Genomic DNA, 15,309 nt, shown 5'->3' with positions numbered 1-15,309 from the left:
ACCAGATTGACTGTAGGCAATGAAGGCGATAGTAAACATTTCCTGTTAAAATAAATCTTCAGGATCATAACCATGAAATAATTCTGCAGCGATGATCTGTCTTTGTTAATGATATCTTTATACAAATCCCCAAAGGCATTTTTGTTATTTTTTAAAAAGATCGTCTCCAGAGGTTCTGTTTCGACATTTAACAAGATGTTTTGTAATGAGAGTATCTTACACTGTCATTCCAGACAATGATGCGACCAACCAAAGTCGAGTTAGTACCACGTACCCAGTTGACTGTCTTAGTGCCACCGAGACTGTAAATGTTTTCGCTTAATTGGAAAGTAAAACCTATGTTTCTTTGGGAGTAAACTGATGTCATTATCGCAAACTGAAACTGCATCTCTGACACAGATGCAAAAGAAAGAGAAAAAAAAAATTGCGACAGAAAATCATTAGAAACATTGACGAAAAGAAATCATTCAAATTTCTCTCAAAGGCCCTTCATGAGGTGTACTGTAGATGTTACTTAAGGTTCTTTGCAGCGCCCCTTTGGTCCCTTGCTTTAGCAGACCTTTTCATTCCTTTTACTGTACCTTCGTTCATATTCTCTTTTTCCATCTTACTTTCCACCTCTCTAACAATATTGCATCATAGTGCAGTTCTGAGGTTTTCCTCCTGTTATACCTTGAAAGCCTTTATCCTGCCAATTCACCTTTCAGCACTGAATGACCTCATAGTTTCCAGTACTTGGTCTTTAGCCTTAATATTACATTCCGTTCCATTCCATTTAAGGTTCCTGGGACACAAAACGGTTGCAAAACGTATAATGAAAAACACTATTTTCCTTTTTATAGCTTTGCAACTTCATTTGTGAAGGAGCAAAGTATAAAAAAAATCATGTTTTAACGACGAGCAACATTCCTCTGTTCGATAAGAGAAGCGAATATTCTTCCCCTCTTCCACTGAGGGGAGGTCAGGGGTTGCTGGCTGCCCTGGGAACACCAAACAAGTAAAAGCAAAGAGAACACAGAGGCGATGTTACGCTGGGGGAGGCAACAGAAATCAGAGAGAGAGAGAGAGAGAGATTGATTTCATAACCATTATGTAATTGATTGAAGAGCGGAAAAGAACCGTAATAGGGTCAAAATTAGTTATGTAACGAAATGATATGGCCCATCGAGCAACCCCTGAATAAGAAGTGTTATATTTGGGAGGCTGGCGATGAGTGGAGGTTTATGGAAGGTAAAGTCCTTTACGTCAGTCTGCGTTGTAGGTGTAATTATACCTAATAATTTATGATATAATATATATATATATATATATATATATATATATATATATATATATATATATATATATATATATATATATATATATGTATATATATATGTGTGTGTGTGTGTGTGTGTGTGTGTGTAAACACACCCGTCGTGGTGGCGCAATGGTAAGGTTCTCACCTACCAGTCAAGAGGACCGGGGTTGAAATCCCGCTGCTCACTGGTGGCTTGGGGATGGCACTATTGCACACGCCCGGTGGGCCAGCCAACTTAGCGGTCTGAAAACTCAAGAATAAGAGAATAGACACCAGCCCTCTGGCTTGGAGGCGTGGGGGAGGGGGGGGATTTAAACAGGGGGGCCTAGCGACACACTGGCCACATGTCTTAAGGCATTGGGGGTCTGTCCCCCGCAGCCCCGCTGGCTGTCGGCCAAAGAAGCAGGAGATCACCGTCTGCTTATGACCCTCGCAGAGACCCAGAAAACGTTAACTGTGTGTGATGTTTATGTGCCGTAGCTTATACAGCTTGTAGATATTAACCCCCTACAACAGGCATGTGGGAGGGCATACGCACGAGCGTGCGCGCAGAGGAGAGAGAGACATGCTACCAGCTTGATTCTTCCATCTCTTGTTCTACACGAGTCTGGAACTGGTATTTTCGTTGCTGAATTTTTCGAACCCGGACGATTATTAAGGGATCGTTTGCAAACGCAATAGAATCTCACTCTTCATTGACGGTTGGTTTAAAGTTTTATCAACTTCTATTCCCTTTTGGCGTTGTTCCTTATTTCAATATGGATATTTCATCAGGTATCTTCACCACCCTTCTTTTCCCCTTCTCTCGTGAGCTCTTTCGATATTTGCATTCCTGGAAATGATTTAAGTCAGCGAAATATATATGTACGGTTTCGGTGACGGGGCAAAACACGAACCAGAAACATATTCGATCTGAAAGGGAAGTTCCTGATCGTATCGATCATTACTTACACACACGCACACACACACACACACACACACACACACACACATATATATATATATATGGATATATATATATAATATATATATATATAATATATCATAAATTATTAGATATAATTACACCTACAACGCAGACTGACGTAAAGGACTTTACTTTCCATAAACCTCCACTCATCTCCAGCCTCCCCAATATAACACCTTATATTCAGGGGTTTACTCGATGGGCCATATCATTTCGTTACATAACTAATTTTGACCCTTTTACGGTTCTTTTCTGTTCTTCAATCATGTACATAATGGTTATGAAATCTCTCTCTCTCTCTCTCTCTCTCTCTCTCTCTCTCTCTCTGTTGCCTCCCCAAGCGTAACATCGCCTCTGGCAACTGATGTCAGTGAACCTGTGTTCTCTTTGCTTTTACTTGTTTGGTGTTCCCAGACCACCCAGCAGCCCCTGACCTCCCCTCAGTGGAAGAGGGGAAGAATATTCGCTTCTCTTATCGAACAGAGGAATATTGTTCGTCGTTAAAACATGATTTTTTTTTTTGTCTCCTTTGTTTTATACTTTGCTCCTTTACAAATGAAATTGCAAAGTTAAAAAAAGGAAAATGGTGTTTTTCAATTATACGTTTTGCAACCAACCGTTTTGTGTCCCAGGAACCTTAAATGGAATGGAACGGAATATAATATTAAGGCTAAAGACCAAGTACTGGAAACTATGAGGTCATTCAGTGCTGAAAGGTGAATTGGCAGGATAGAGGCTTTCAAGGTATAACTGGAGGAAAACCTCAGAATTGCACTATGATGCAATATTGTTAGAGAGGTGGAAAGTAAGATGGAAAAAGAGAAGATGAACGACGGTACAGTAAAAAGGAATGAAAGGTTGGCTGCTGCAGCTAGGGACCGAAGGGACGCTGCAAAGAACTTTAAGTAACATCTACAGTGCACCTCATGAAGGGCCTGCGACGGAAATTTGCATTGTTTCTTCTCGTCAATGTTTGAAATAATTTTCTGTCGCAATTTTTAATTTTTTTTTTCTCTCTCTCTTTCTTTTGCATCTGTGTCAGAGATGCAGATTCAGTTTGAGGTGACGACATCAGTTCACTCCCAACGAAATTCAGGTTTTATTTTCCAATTAAGCGAAAACATTTGCAGTCTCGGTGGCACTAAGACAGTCAACTGGGTACGTGGTACCAACTCGACTTTGGTTGGTCGCATCATTGTCTGGAATGACAGAGTAAGATACTCTCATTACAAAACAACTTGCTAAATGTCGAAACAGAACCTTTGGAGACGATCCTTTTAAAAGATAACAAAAATGCCTTTGGGGATTTCTATAAAGATATTATTAACGAAGACAGATCATCGCTGCAGAATTATTTCATGGTTATGATCCTGAAGATTTATTTTAACAGGAAACGTTTACTATCGCCTTCATTGCCTACAGTCAATCTGGTCCGCTGCTATAGTGGTTAGTGTCGTGGCATACCACTCAGATGTCGCAGTTTCGTCTCCCCGAGGGCGTTACAAAAACACTGACTCTGTATCAAGAAAAGTTACTGCTGCAGAGTGGGGTCAGCGGTGGGAGGTTGTAATCAGCATTCTTTGGAAACTTGGATTTCAAGTCAATGGCCCCATTGGTGGACTTGTTTCGTGTGAACAGGTTTCATCTACCGAAATATTAATAATAATAATAATAATAATAATAATAATAATAATAATAATGAATGATTTCTTGAAGCATACCATCCTCATCCTGACGAGGTATCGTGGTATCTCGAAACAGAGGAAAAGTCGTCTCAACAATTCCGTGAACCTTGATTCCCGTCATGATGAGAAAATGTGTCGAAATGACCTTTGGAAGCTTCGCGACTGAGTCTTCTGCTGCTTCGAATCTTCAGACACTGGTTTATTCAGCCTTCTTTTAACTCATCCGTTTTGAGAGGCTTCTCTCGACTTGGCAATATTCAATCTTATTGCATGTCTGTTTTATTCTGGTAAATCTTCCTTAACAATTTAACAGGCTTTCTTTCTCAACCATATGGACTGTTTTTGCATGAATAATAATAATAATAATAATAATAATAATAATAATAATAATAATAATAATAATAATAATAATAATAATCCTCTCACCTAAAAAAAGGAGGAGTTGTGAATAACCTCTGCAGGTTATTCCAAGACCAGGAACCAACTTAGTTCGTTGCCTGTCTTTGTGCACGGGTTCAATGAAGTCCGTAGGGAGAGTCCATTAATTATTTGGATTTTATGTTAGTTCAATTGGTTTATTTATTTGTTACCTATTTATTTTGGCATACATGTCCGGTTGCTTTGTTTATGGAATATGTGCTCACTAAAATAGCTGCATCTGCTACATTATCATTTTACTGCATTCGATGTTTCTTATGTTTAGGTCATTATGATTATCGTACAGTTTTTAACGAGGAATAATATTTTTCTTAAAATGTTAGAAGACTAATCAAAGCCTCCATTTGCTCTGGCGTTCACTAAAATTGATTTGCAAATGAAATGAAAGCTGAGAAGATCAGCACAGTCACTTTGATCTTCTTTACCGAGTATTCGTTAGTCTACCTTTCCCTTCAGAGTCACGACTTCAACGTTGAAGAAGACATCAGCAACTGGAACTTGAAACTTATTGCTCATTCACGCTAAAAGGGTGCCATTTTCCCTTAACTTTTAGAAACTTGGGAACTGCAGCAGGTAGTGCGTGTCTCTCTCTCCCTCTCTCCGGGTAAATTCAAGTCCAGAGATCCCAACCTATGGTGTCGTCCCCCTTGAACATCTCGCCACGTTAATTGGATGCCTTAGGTGAAGACTGCTTCTCCCCAACCAATCGGCCACCAAGTAACTGAGGACGCATGAACGAACACCTGGGTCAAACGACCCTTATACAAGATACATTTTGCTCCTGTATTTGTCCTGGGAGAGTTACCATTTTCCGGCTCCGGAATTTCAGAATAAATTCGCATTCCTAAGATTTTCTCGGTTCTTTAAAGAAAGATTGTCGTTATTTTCTGTTATTTGAGTATTTACCGTGAAGATGAGGTTATAGGCTACGCGTATCATTTATTCCTTTCAACGAAAAGTTTATCTATAGGCTGTCTTTTTTTCATCGGACTTTCCTCCCGCTTTTGATTGGTTAATGCCATGACTGGAAAAGCACTTTGAAGAACAAATTCTGCTCAAATACACTTTCTAGACAAACCAAATGTTAAATGATAAAAATACCAATACCTAACGCCCTGTGGCTAAACGCAAACTACCTCACTTATACTTTAAGACTCTACAAAGCTCAGTTGTACTCAATTTTTTTCGAAGATTTTCCAAGGAGTTACGGACACTTTCTCCGATATAACAGACAGCCAAAGAAAGCTCCTCTGTGGTCTTTCCACTCCTCTGACAATATTTTACACAAGTGTAGACTTTGCTTTCATTTCTCAGAAAAGTGTCTGTATACTGACTAGTTCTGTTTAGTTTTTGGTGTGAAAGAAGGGACTCCCACATTCATACTTTAATCGCAGATGACACAAGTGTGCAGACAATTTCCCAAAAATTAACGGTTACACACGTATAAAAGAGACATCTTTGTAGTCCATCAATTGGTCTGACACCCCTACCACCTTGCTCTCTCTCTCTCTCTCTCTCTCTCTCTCTCTCTCTCTCTCTCTTTCAAAATTAAGATTTTATTAACCTGTTTTAACTGCCGAGATCATATGATATCTGAGAGGGACTTCATCCGACAGACGGAAAAACTGATCTAATTAGCTTCCTTTTATCTTAAATGAATCAAGGGAAGTAAAATTTTCAGTCCTTCTCCCGTCCATTTTGCTGAAGGCAAAGAAGGGGAAGAGAACAAATCCCAAAACAGGTGGCGCCCCCCCCAAAAAAAAAGAGAATTTTTTTCCACAGTAAAAGAACATTCCGGGTAAAACATAAAAAAAAATATGCACAAATCTAGAAAGGAAAAGGAAGTCATCGTGTTAGACAAAAGATGATGATGCTCTATCAGCAAAATTCACACGTAGTAGCCAGAAGGCAGGTGAAGATGATTCAGAAGAATCTAAAACTGAGAAAGAAGGAATCTGCTTCATTTGTGACAAACCAGCAACAATCAAAGATTTACGATTGGTCATAACTTTGGCTTTGCACGAAGAGCTGAGAAACTTCTGACCAAGCTTAGGCTGGAGGTATTGTTTCCAAGGACCATATGTACTACCCATCTTGTGTGCAAATAAGGAAAGAGCCAGGCTAGATTCTCAGAAAATTGGAGAGGATTATGTGCAGTTCAGACAACAGGCATGTGCCCATGCTTTTGCTGGGCTTGAGATGTACATAAGAGACAAACAATTGAGAGCAGATGGTGATGCTATTTTACGATGGTAGAAGTTTATGATTTGTACAAAGAAAGAAAACTGGAACAACTAAATGTTGATGCTTCCTTTGTCCACCGAACAAGGTTGAAGGAACAGATACTTGCCCATATCCCAGATCTAGAGGCCTTCAAAAAAGGATGTCTTCCCTACAAGGGGAAAGAGGGAGAAACCCTTGCCATGGCATGTCATTACAAATGATGCCACCAAATAAATATTCCAAAGAAAGCGAGATGTCAACACTTCAAGGATCCGTTCCACTTGATGTTTTATTTTGGACTGCAAAGGTGGGCGGCTGATTCCTTGTGAAACGTCTTCTGGAGACTGTGCGATCATTGTGCTGACTGCATAAGAACAAAGGGGTTGAGAACATCATTATTAATACAATATAATTACAATAGATGAAGACTCCTTGACTTTTCATGTGAATCACATCCATAGATGAATTAGTCAGACCTTTGTATCTCATAAAATAATGAATTCAAAAAGGGAAATTACAAAAGTAGAAAAATAAAATTAATATTCAGGTATCTAATTCCGAGCCGTGTTTCCGCTTTAGTCAGAAGTGAGTCATTACGCGAATGACCCAACTCATAGTAATGTTAAAGCTGTGTAAATCATTTTCGTTTTAAACAAAATTATTGCCCTTTTCGTTTTCAGGGAAACTATGCAAATTTTATTGATAGGGTATTTGGTGACGCTTATATCAGCATATAAATCGCTACCTATCATTATCTGGATAACAAATGAGCATCGGATGCATATAATTATCGAATCATAGGTTTAAAGTGGATCTGTTGTCAACATCACTTGAAGAAACAAAAGCTATCGATTATGCAAAATTTCCTATAAACGTGAGAGGTGTAGTCGGTTGTAGGGTGTTCATGTTCAAAGAACTGAAAGTTCTGACGTGTTGCTGATGAGCCTTTTTCTTTCAACGTAAATGAGTCTCATCCTTCCGATAACTGACTGTTTCCTTGGCCGACATGTTTCTCTAGTTAATTTTTGTTGGTTTTGTTATTTTATATTTCATCAATGTTATGTTTAGAATCAGTTATGTTTCGAAATATTTTTATACTTTCTTACAATCAAAAGCACGAGTACAGAACAGCTTTCAAAAAAGTAAATATAAAACATAAACCTGTCCAGAAAATAATATTATGACTTCGTATCCTTTATGAATTGTTTTAGTTATCCATCCATTTCCTAGTGTAGCACAAAGCAGAGTCTTTCACAAAATTACTATTTGCTTAACTAAATCTTTATGTTTGGGCTCTAGTCATTGCATTCCTGAGACTATTATAAAAAAAAGACAAATTTTAACTTTAAAAAATCTATTTCTTTCGTGAAAAAGATGATTTCGGACATCATTAATAAATTGAAAGCCCAAAAGGAAAACAACTATACATTGATTTTCCGTTCTGGAGTCGGCAGTGTGCAAGACCAAATGAATTTCTTATGTTCTGTCCCAGTGACGACGCTTCTGATGAGATTCTCACATTCATTATTGACTGAGCTCACTCACATATCGATAGGATTTCAGCAAGATTCTGGATACCCTTGTTTTTTTGTTTTTTTTTTACGAATTTTTTCTTTTATTTGTGGTGAATATAGCCAGTGGGTTTTATCTACACTGATAACAATCGCAAATAACAATCAGAATATGTGTCAAGATGGCGAATTTCACGGGTCTATAAATGCTCGAAGAAAAATAATAATTTTTTTTCTCCGTGACAAACTGGTTTCGGAAACGCTTACCATGAAACCTACCAATGAAGAAAGAACCTTCTTTATCAATCATTAGGAAGTTAATTAAATAAATACATATACTTTTTATACATACCCATATGCAGTATGTATGCTTGTGTATAAACACAAAAAACAATTATGCATAAATACACACACACACATGTATATATATATATATATATATATATATATATATATATATATATATATATATACATATATATATATACATACATATACTATATATACATCCATGTGTGTGTGTATTTATGTATAATTGTTTTTGTGATTATACACAAACGCATACATACATGCATATGCTTATGTATAAAAAGTATATGTATTTATTTAATTAACTTCCTAATGATTGATATGTATAGGAATATATATATATATAGATATATATATATATATTAGGTATAGGGGGATAATATAATATATGATTATATATATATAATATATATATGTATATATATAATATATATATATAATATATATATTTGAATTTTTTCATTTATAAATATTCACTATCGTATCGACCGAACCTGACGTTATAAACTGACATCCTGAAAAATTCTCAGTTTTGAGAATTTTTCGTGTCAACAAGAAGTTCGTCGATTTATTTCAGTTCACTGATAAACACATAGCTGAATTCGGATGCATCTCCAATCTCCGACAGATGGATGGAAATTTTGACAGGATGGAAAAAGATAGTGTGAATATCGAATGAAAATAACTAAATCACTGACGGTAATTTCAACGTGATTTCGGCGGGCGATTCAGAACACCCATCAAAGGCTAAAAAACAAGTAAAAAATGCTCCTGACTTTCTTCGGCGCAATTGAGCTTTCCATACAGCGTTTAATACTGTTGTAAACTCTCAGCCACGTCCCATGAAACTAAGCCGCGGCCCATTAAAGTTCCACCCACGGCCCAGTTATGGCCTGTCATGTTGCCATTATAGTGATACCACACGCACGATGATGGCTAAATTTAACTGTGAACAAAATAAAAACTGCTGAGGTTAGAGGGCTGCAATTTCGTATGTTCGATGATTGGAGAGTGGATGATCAACCTACCAATTTGCAGCCCTCTAGCCTCAGTAGTTTTTATGATCTGAGGGCAGACAGCACCAAGTTCTCCCGGGTGCTCTTGAAAAATTTTGTTCCTTTAATGGAAACGAAAGTTCCACCCTCCGGCCCTCTTCTGTGGATCTCTCGGCAAAAGTCGAGATATTTTTCATTTAAATTTAGTGACTTGGGTTTCAAAAGACGGACATTAAATTGGGAGCTTCACGCACCTGGCTGAGGCAGTCTGTGCCTAGTCCTTTTTGACGAGACATGATAAAGGGGCAATGCTTCAGAGCCTCTCAGTTATCTCCAGAATGTCTGTTTTAGCACATACCATCTTAATGCATTAACGGCGCCTCAGGTGTCTGTCTTCATCATACAAAACACTTTTTGTCTTTCATAAGTTTTATTTTGTCACTTTGGGTAATGTAAAATAACAAGCTATTTCATAAATCACATTTTTACTTGCTTGTCAATCTCTAACCTTAGTTTCATTTGTAAATTCATACTTTAAAATATCTGAACATTTCCTAAGCCAGAGAGACAGGGTGGGGATAATGTGGTTAAAGTACTAATTGCATCTCTTTCGGGACAGCTGTAAACAACCTTGTTAGCTAATTCTGGAAACTTATTTACGCGCCTCCAGCGTAGCAAAGTTTTGTTCCATCTCCCTGATTTTGTTCCTATAACCAACTCAATACGACCTACGATGTGACCGCGATAAAGTAAACAAGTCATTTTAATAAATAACTAACAACTAATAAAATTTGGTGATTACTATGGTCACCTTGATACACTTAGAATTGTCTGGCTAAAATTCCTCATTATTAAGTTCTATTGTCCCATATTATATGTCATTAATATATTAGTTAATTTCCTATCTAATTTTTTGGAAATTAAAAAACTGTCAAATAATGACAGTTATGGCAAGACGACTTCAACTAAATCAGGGAGGCAGAACGAAAACTTTGCTATTCTGGAGAGGAGAAACACAAATAAGTTTCCAGAATGAGCGAACAAGATGTTCACAATGATTCATATAGAGATGGAAGCAGTCCTGCAACCACATTTTCTTTACCCGATATCTCTGGCTTAGGGCAATTCAAAGATTTCAAAATAATTGTATTTAAATTATGAATTTACAAATGTAACTGTGAATTGAGATTGGCAAGCAAGTCAAAATGTGGTTTATAAAATAAAATGTTATTTTACATCACCCAACTTGGTAAAAGAACACTTTTAAGAGGACTAAAATGCCTCCTGTATGAAGACAGAAAACTACTATGCATTCCAGAAGCCATGAAATATTGTGTTTCGTAAACAGCTTTTAAACCGACGTTTGGATTTCCATACTAACAAAGCACTGAACAAATGCGCTTAATGAAGCCGTTTACTCTTAGAAAAAAGACAGACCAACTTCTTACCTTTCCTCAGACCGTTTTGAACAAGCGGTGCTTTATGACGTATCTATGACGGAGAGCCCCTTACCTATTTATTAAAGCAATTATTTTTCAAAATTCAGTATATCATACAATATGTTAACTTGCCCAGGACAGGTCAAATGACATTTAACCATAAGTCAAACAACCATTTGAAAAGGTATTATGGTGGAGGATTCACTATACTGAAGTCACTAATAAGCGTCACTACTGTTGCGGATGGTTGGGTGGCTATGCACAACTTTAACCCCATTTTATGAAGAAAAATGCTAATGAACCACATATGGCAACACAGTACCTCGGAAAATTAGGACGAAGTTTGAAACACTATAGTCGAGTTTTTTAAACCTGGCAAACTTGCACTTAACTTGCACTTAGCTGCTTGTCGCTGATTGGATGAATGTCGTGTTGTCCGAATCTCTCAGTTTTGTTTTCACACCGTTTCAGAATTGTGATTATACGGCCATAGATTGAGATAAGAGCCAAATTATGTAATGTTATGTAAATGCCTGTTGTAATAAACTTAAGTATAAAGAAGTTACATACCAAATTATTATATAATAGTTAATTATGAAACAACACTCTCCGAAGCTGTAGACTTGAAATATGTTTCAAACGCATGAGCTTTAATGTTTAAATTTCTAGCTAGATTTGTAGCGCATTCGTGCCATTGGTGGTTTGGAAAAAAGCAAAACGTATTTATTGTACTTTGCTGAAGGTTGCATAACGCCTAAGAACAAAATACTATCGTAGAAAATGTAAGCTTGCCGAAACATTTGGGGTGGAGGAGTTGAGAAAGGAACAGCCGGCGAGTTGTCGTCTGCACACACCGCCATCATCAATCAGCTTAGAATCGGCTATCGAGTAGTGGGATCACTGTCGTCGATTTCACCTATTTCAGCCATCCACACAAGAGTCCATATGGAACAAAGCAGAGATGAAGGCGCTTCAAACACCAGGCATATACAGTCATTAAGGCGATAGCAACAGCAACTTTATACATATCCTAAAACATTAATGACATTCCGTGAGCAGTACTTTTGAAATGCAAAAAATGAACTTTAAGATATATAAACATCTTTATTATTTTATGATGACAAGAACACCACAACCCGCATTTGAAACTCCCGCTGAGAGTACGTCAACTTTCTGTCAATCCGAGGCTGTTTCTCCCACAACTCCTCCACCCCAATTTTTCTGACAAGCTTACATTTCTACGATAGTATTTAGTTCTTAGGCGTTATACAACATCAGCAATGTACAATAAATATGTTTTTTTTTTCAAACAACCAATGGCATGATTGCACTAAAAATCTAGCTAGAAATTTAAACATTAAAGTTCATGCGTTTGAAACATATTCAAGTCTACAGCTTCGGAGAGTGTTGTTTCATAATTGTTAACTATTATATAATAATTTGGTATGTAACTTCTTAATACTTAAGTTTATTACAACAGGCATTTACATAACATTACATAATTTGGCTCTTATCTCAATCTATGGCCGTATAATCACAATTCTGAAACAGTGTGAAAACAAAACTGAGAGATTCGGACAACACGACATTCATCCAATCAGCGACAAGCAGCTAAGTGCAAGTTAAGTGCAAGTTTGCCAGGTTTAAAAATATCGACTATAAGTGGTTTAGTGGCACGGAAATCCATCAGTCGTTTTAAGAGTCGTTTACGAAAAACGACATGTCATGGCCTCTGGAATACATAGTAAGACGCTGTTAATGCATAGAATGAGAAAAATGGTTAAAATCGTCCATTGTAGAAGAAGCATTATGATTAATTATTATTATTGTTATTTTTTGCATTTATCAATGAAGCCCGACTTTTTATATTGGGAATACAGCAATCAATAAAATATTTCTAATTCACGTAATGCAGGATAATACTGTAGTATGTTTCAAGCTGATTCAGTGCTCCGTTTCTGGCCTCCTTTTTTGCAGAACCTGTAGAGTTGATTCTCCAATTCATAGTTTCTCTCACATTATGGATATAACTTACAGTTGCTTCGATAAATGTGACTTAGGGAAATCTAATCCACTCAGAGGTTAACTATTTTAGCTGAGGAATCACTGAAGGGCATTCTTCTCGTAAAACCTCGAGGCGTCAGGAAGCTTCTTTGTTATAATTTATTACAGCAGCAGTAGTACTCAGTGGAGCTTTTCAGTAACAGCAAAAAGCATTACTAATAGTTGCAATAACCACCAGGGTTCTATAGCCTTCCTTTGTGAAGCTGCATCAAAATGAACGGATGAATAGTACTTTATAAAATAAACAGGAAACGAAGGTGAAATAAAGAAAATAACGATTTAATCGAAATGTGATATCTCCTGAGGACATTGTGTATCAGAGAACAGATAAATGTTCTCTATAAGTTTACATATTCTACGGTATGTGATCAACAATACGTATTTCAGTACAACTTATGAATAGGATGATGAGATGTTATGACTATAGACTGATAAAAAATTTACTCGATCATAAAAGGTTGGAAATTATTTTCACCGTAGCTTCAAGTCTAGGTAAAAATACCCTAGAATTTGAGCTAATATTAGAGAACAATAACAACAAACTTATTTAAATTTGCGTCAATGAATGAATTTCATTAATGATTCATAACATTAGTCCAAGTTGAGTTGCTTCAAATATGGTCTTATGACAAACTCTACCTTATGTAACTTCTTCTGATGAATCAAATGTGAATGAGTCATTTGAAAGGGGAGACGTGGAGCTGTAAGTGTGCAAAACCACTAGGATACATTTGTTACAATTTATTCAGTTGTTCACGTTTTTAATGTCCTTTTGAGCAGGACGGATTTCGCCGCCGCTGGGATTATTTATGTTATTTGGCAACACTTGAGATGATTTACCGAGAGTAAATAGTTCATGGGACCCACATCAGGACGGAGACTTTATTGCATAACATCGCATACGGACAGCTTGCCGGTGGATATAAGATGCAGGTTAGCTAATTGTAAGGTTACCCGGCCTTATTTATTGGTTTGTGTTTTGTATTCCTCAACCATTCGAGTAATCCATTAATTATATTTCAAATCCTGCTAATATTATTTTTTTAGAACTTTTGGATTGGCCTATTTCTTTGGCTACAGTTTTTGCCATATTTAATAACTAAATTATCGTGGATGGGTTAAGTGATAATTGTCGTTGACTTGGTGAGATTTGTATAATTGAGTGTTTGGTGTTTAAGTTTTAAATCTTGAGAAGTTTATAATTTAAGTGTAATAATTTAGGATGTTTTTCACAAATTTGGTTTACGGTTTTTGTAGTGCCTTTCTCTCGTTCTTGTGCAGGTGACGCGGGAATGGTCCGTTTTTTTCTGGGTGCACTTTTTATAACATCCTTAATTTGGAAGTGCAACGGATGTCTCCCTTATTGTTTTCGTTCCAATACCAAGACGAAGTGTACATTGGGGAGCTTATTTGTTGAGGTGCTGAAGCGATGTATCACGAAATATAGGTTATTCTTTTATATCTCTTGCATATTTTTTACTCCTTTAGACTTCAAAAATAAGAAAGTATAAAAAATTCTGCGTATGGCGCCCGAACAGGGACTTACTCGAATTAAAGCCGTTTATTTCTTGTTTTCGTCTTGGTGTTGGGTCCCCTCCCCTTGCGTGTTTACATTTTCTCGAACGTTAGAAATTTTGGGTTTGCATTTTTTAGAATATCTTAGTTTTGCGGTATTTTATATTTGTTGGTATTATTCTTAACTTCATTTTTTGATAGCATTTTGGTGATTTAATTAGCTGAATTTGTTGCATTTTGTGCATGGTTATTTAGAAACTTTTTGCCTTTTCTAAGTACATTTCTTAGTGTACTGTGTTGGTGTATTTATAATTTTTCTTACCTTTTTTAGGCATAGTGATTATTAATTTTTTGACAATGCATTTTTTATTAGCATTTATAATGTCTGACTTAAAGTTATTGATTGCACGGCGTAAAACCATCAGAGCCCGTGTAACTCTTGCTCATAACAAATGTAGTACATATGAAACGCTGAACAGCTCTCAGCGAGCAGTAATAGAGATGAGCTTAGACGAGTACAAGATTGAGCTTTCTAAATTAGATAATGATATTCAGACTCGTAAATTTGTTGACACTCAAGAGTTTGATGAGGGAGATCTTGAAGCAGAGGTTGAGACATGTGAGGATTACATGTGTAAGATACAACAATGTTTAGTAATGTTAAAATGTTTGTCATCTACTACTCCTACTTCATCGGGTAACAATAGGGTAGATGAGGCACGTAGTCTTTTGAAACAGCCAGTAGCGCCATTACCTAAATATTCTAGCACTGAGGGAGAAGATTTTTTAAAGTTTATAAGAGAGTTTGAGCTTACTACTGCTTCATACAGTTACCCTGATAGGGATTTGTTATTGTTGTCACA

The sequence above is a fragment of the Macrobrachium nipponense genome, chromosome 3 (assembly GCF_015104395.2).
Source record: "Macrobrachium nipponense isolate FS-2020 chromosome 3, ASM1510439v2, whole genome shotgun sequence".
Lineage (NCBI taxonomy): Eukaryota > Metazoa > Arthropoda > Malacostraca > Decapoda > Palaemonidae > Macrobrachium > Macrobrachium nipponense.
This window is presented reverse-complemented; position numbering follows the sequence as displayed.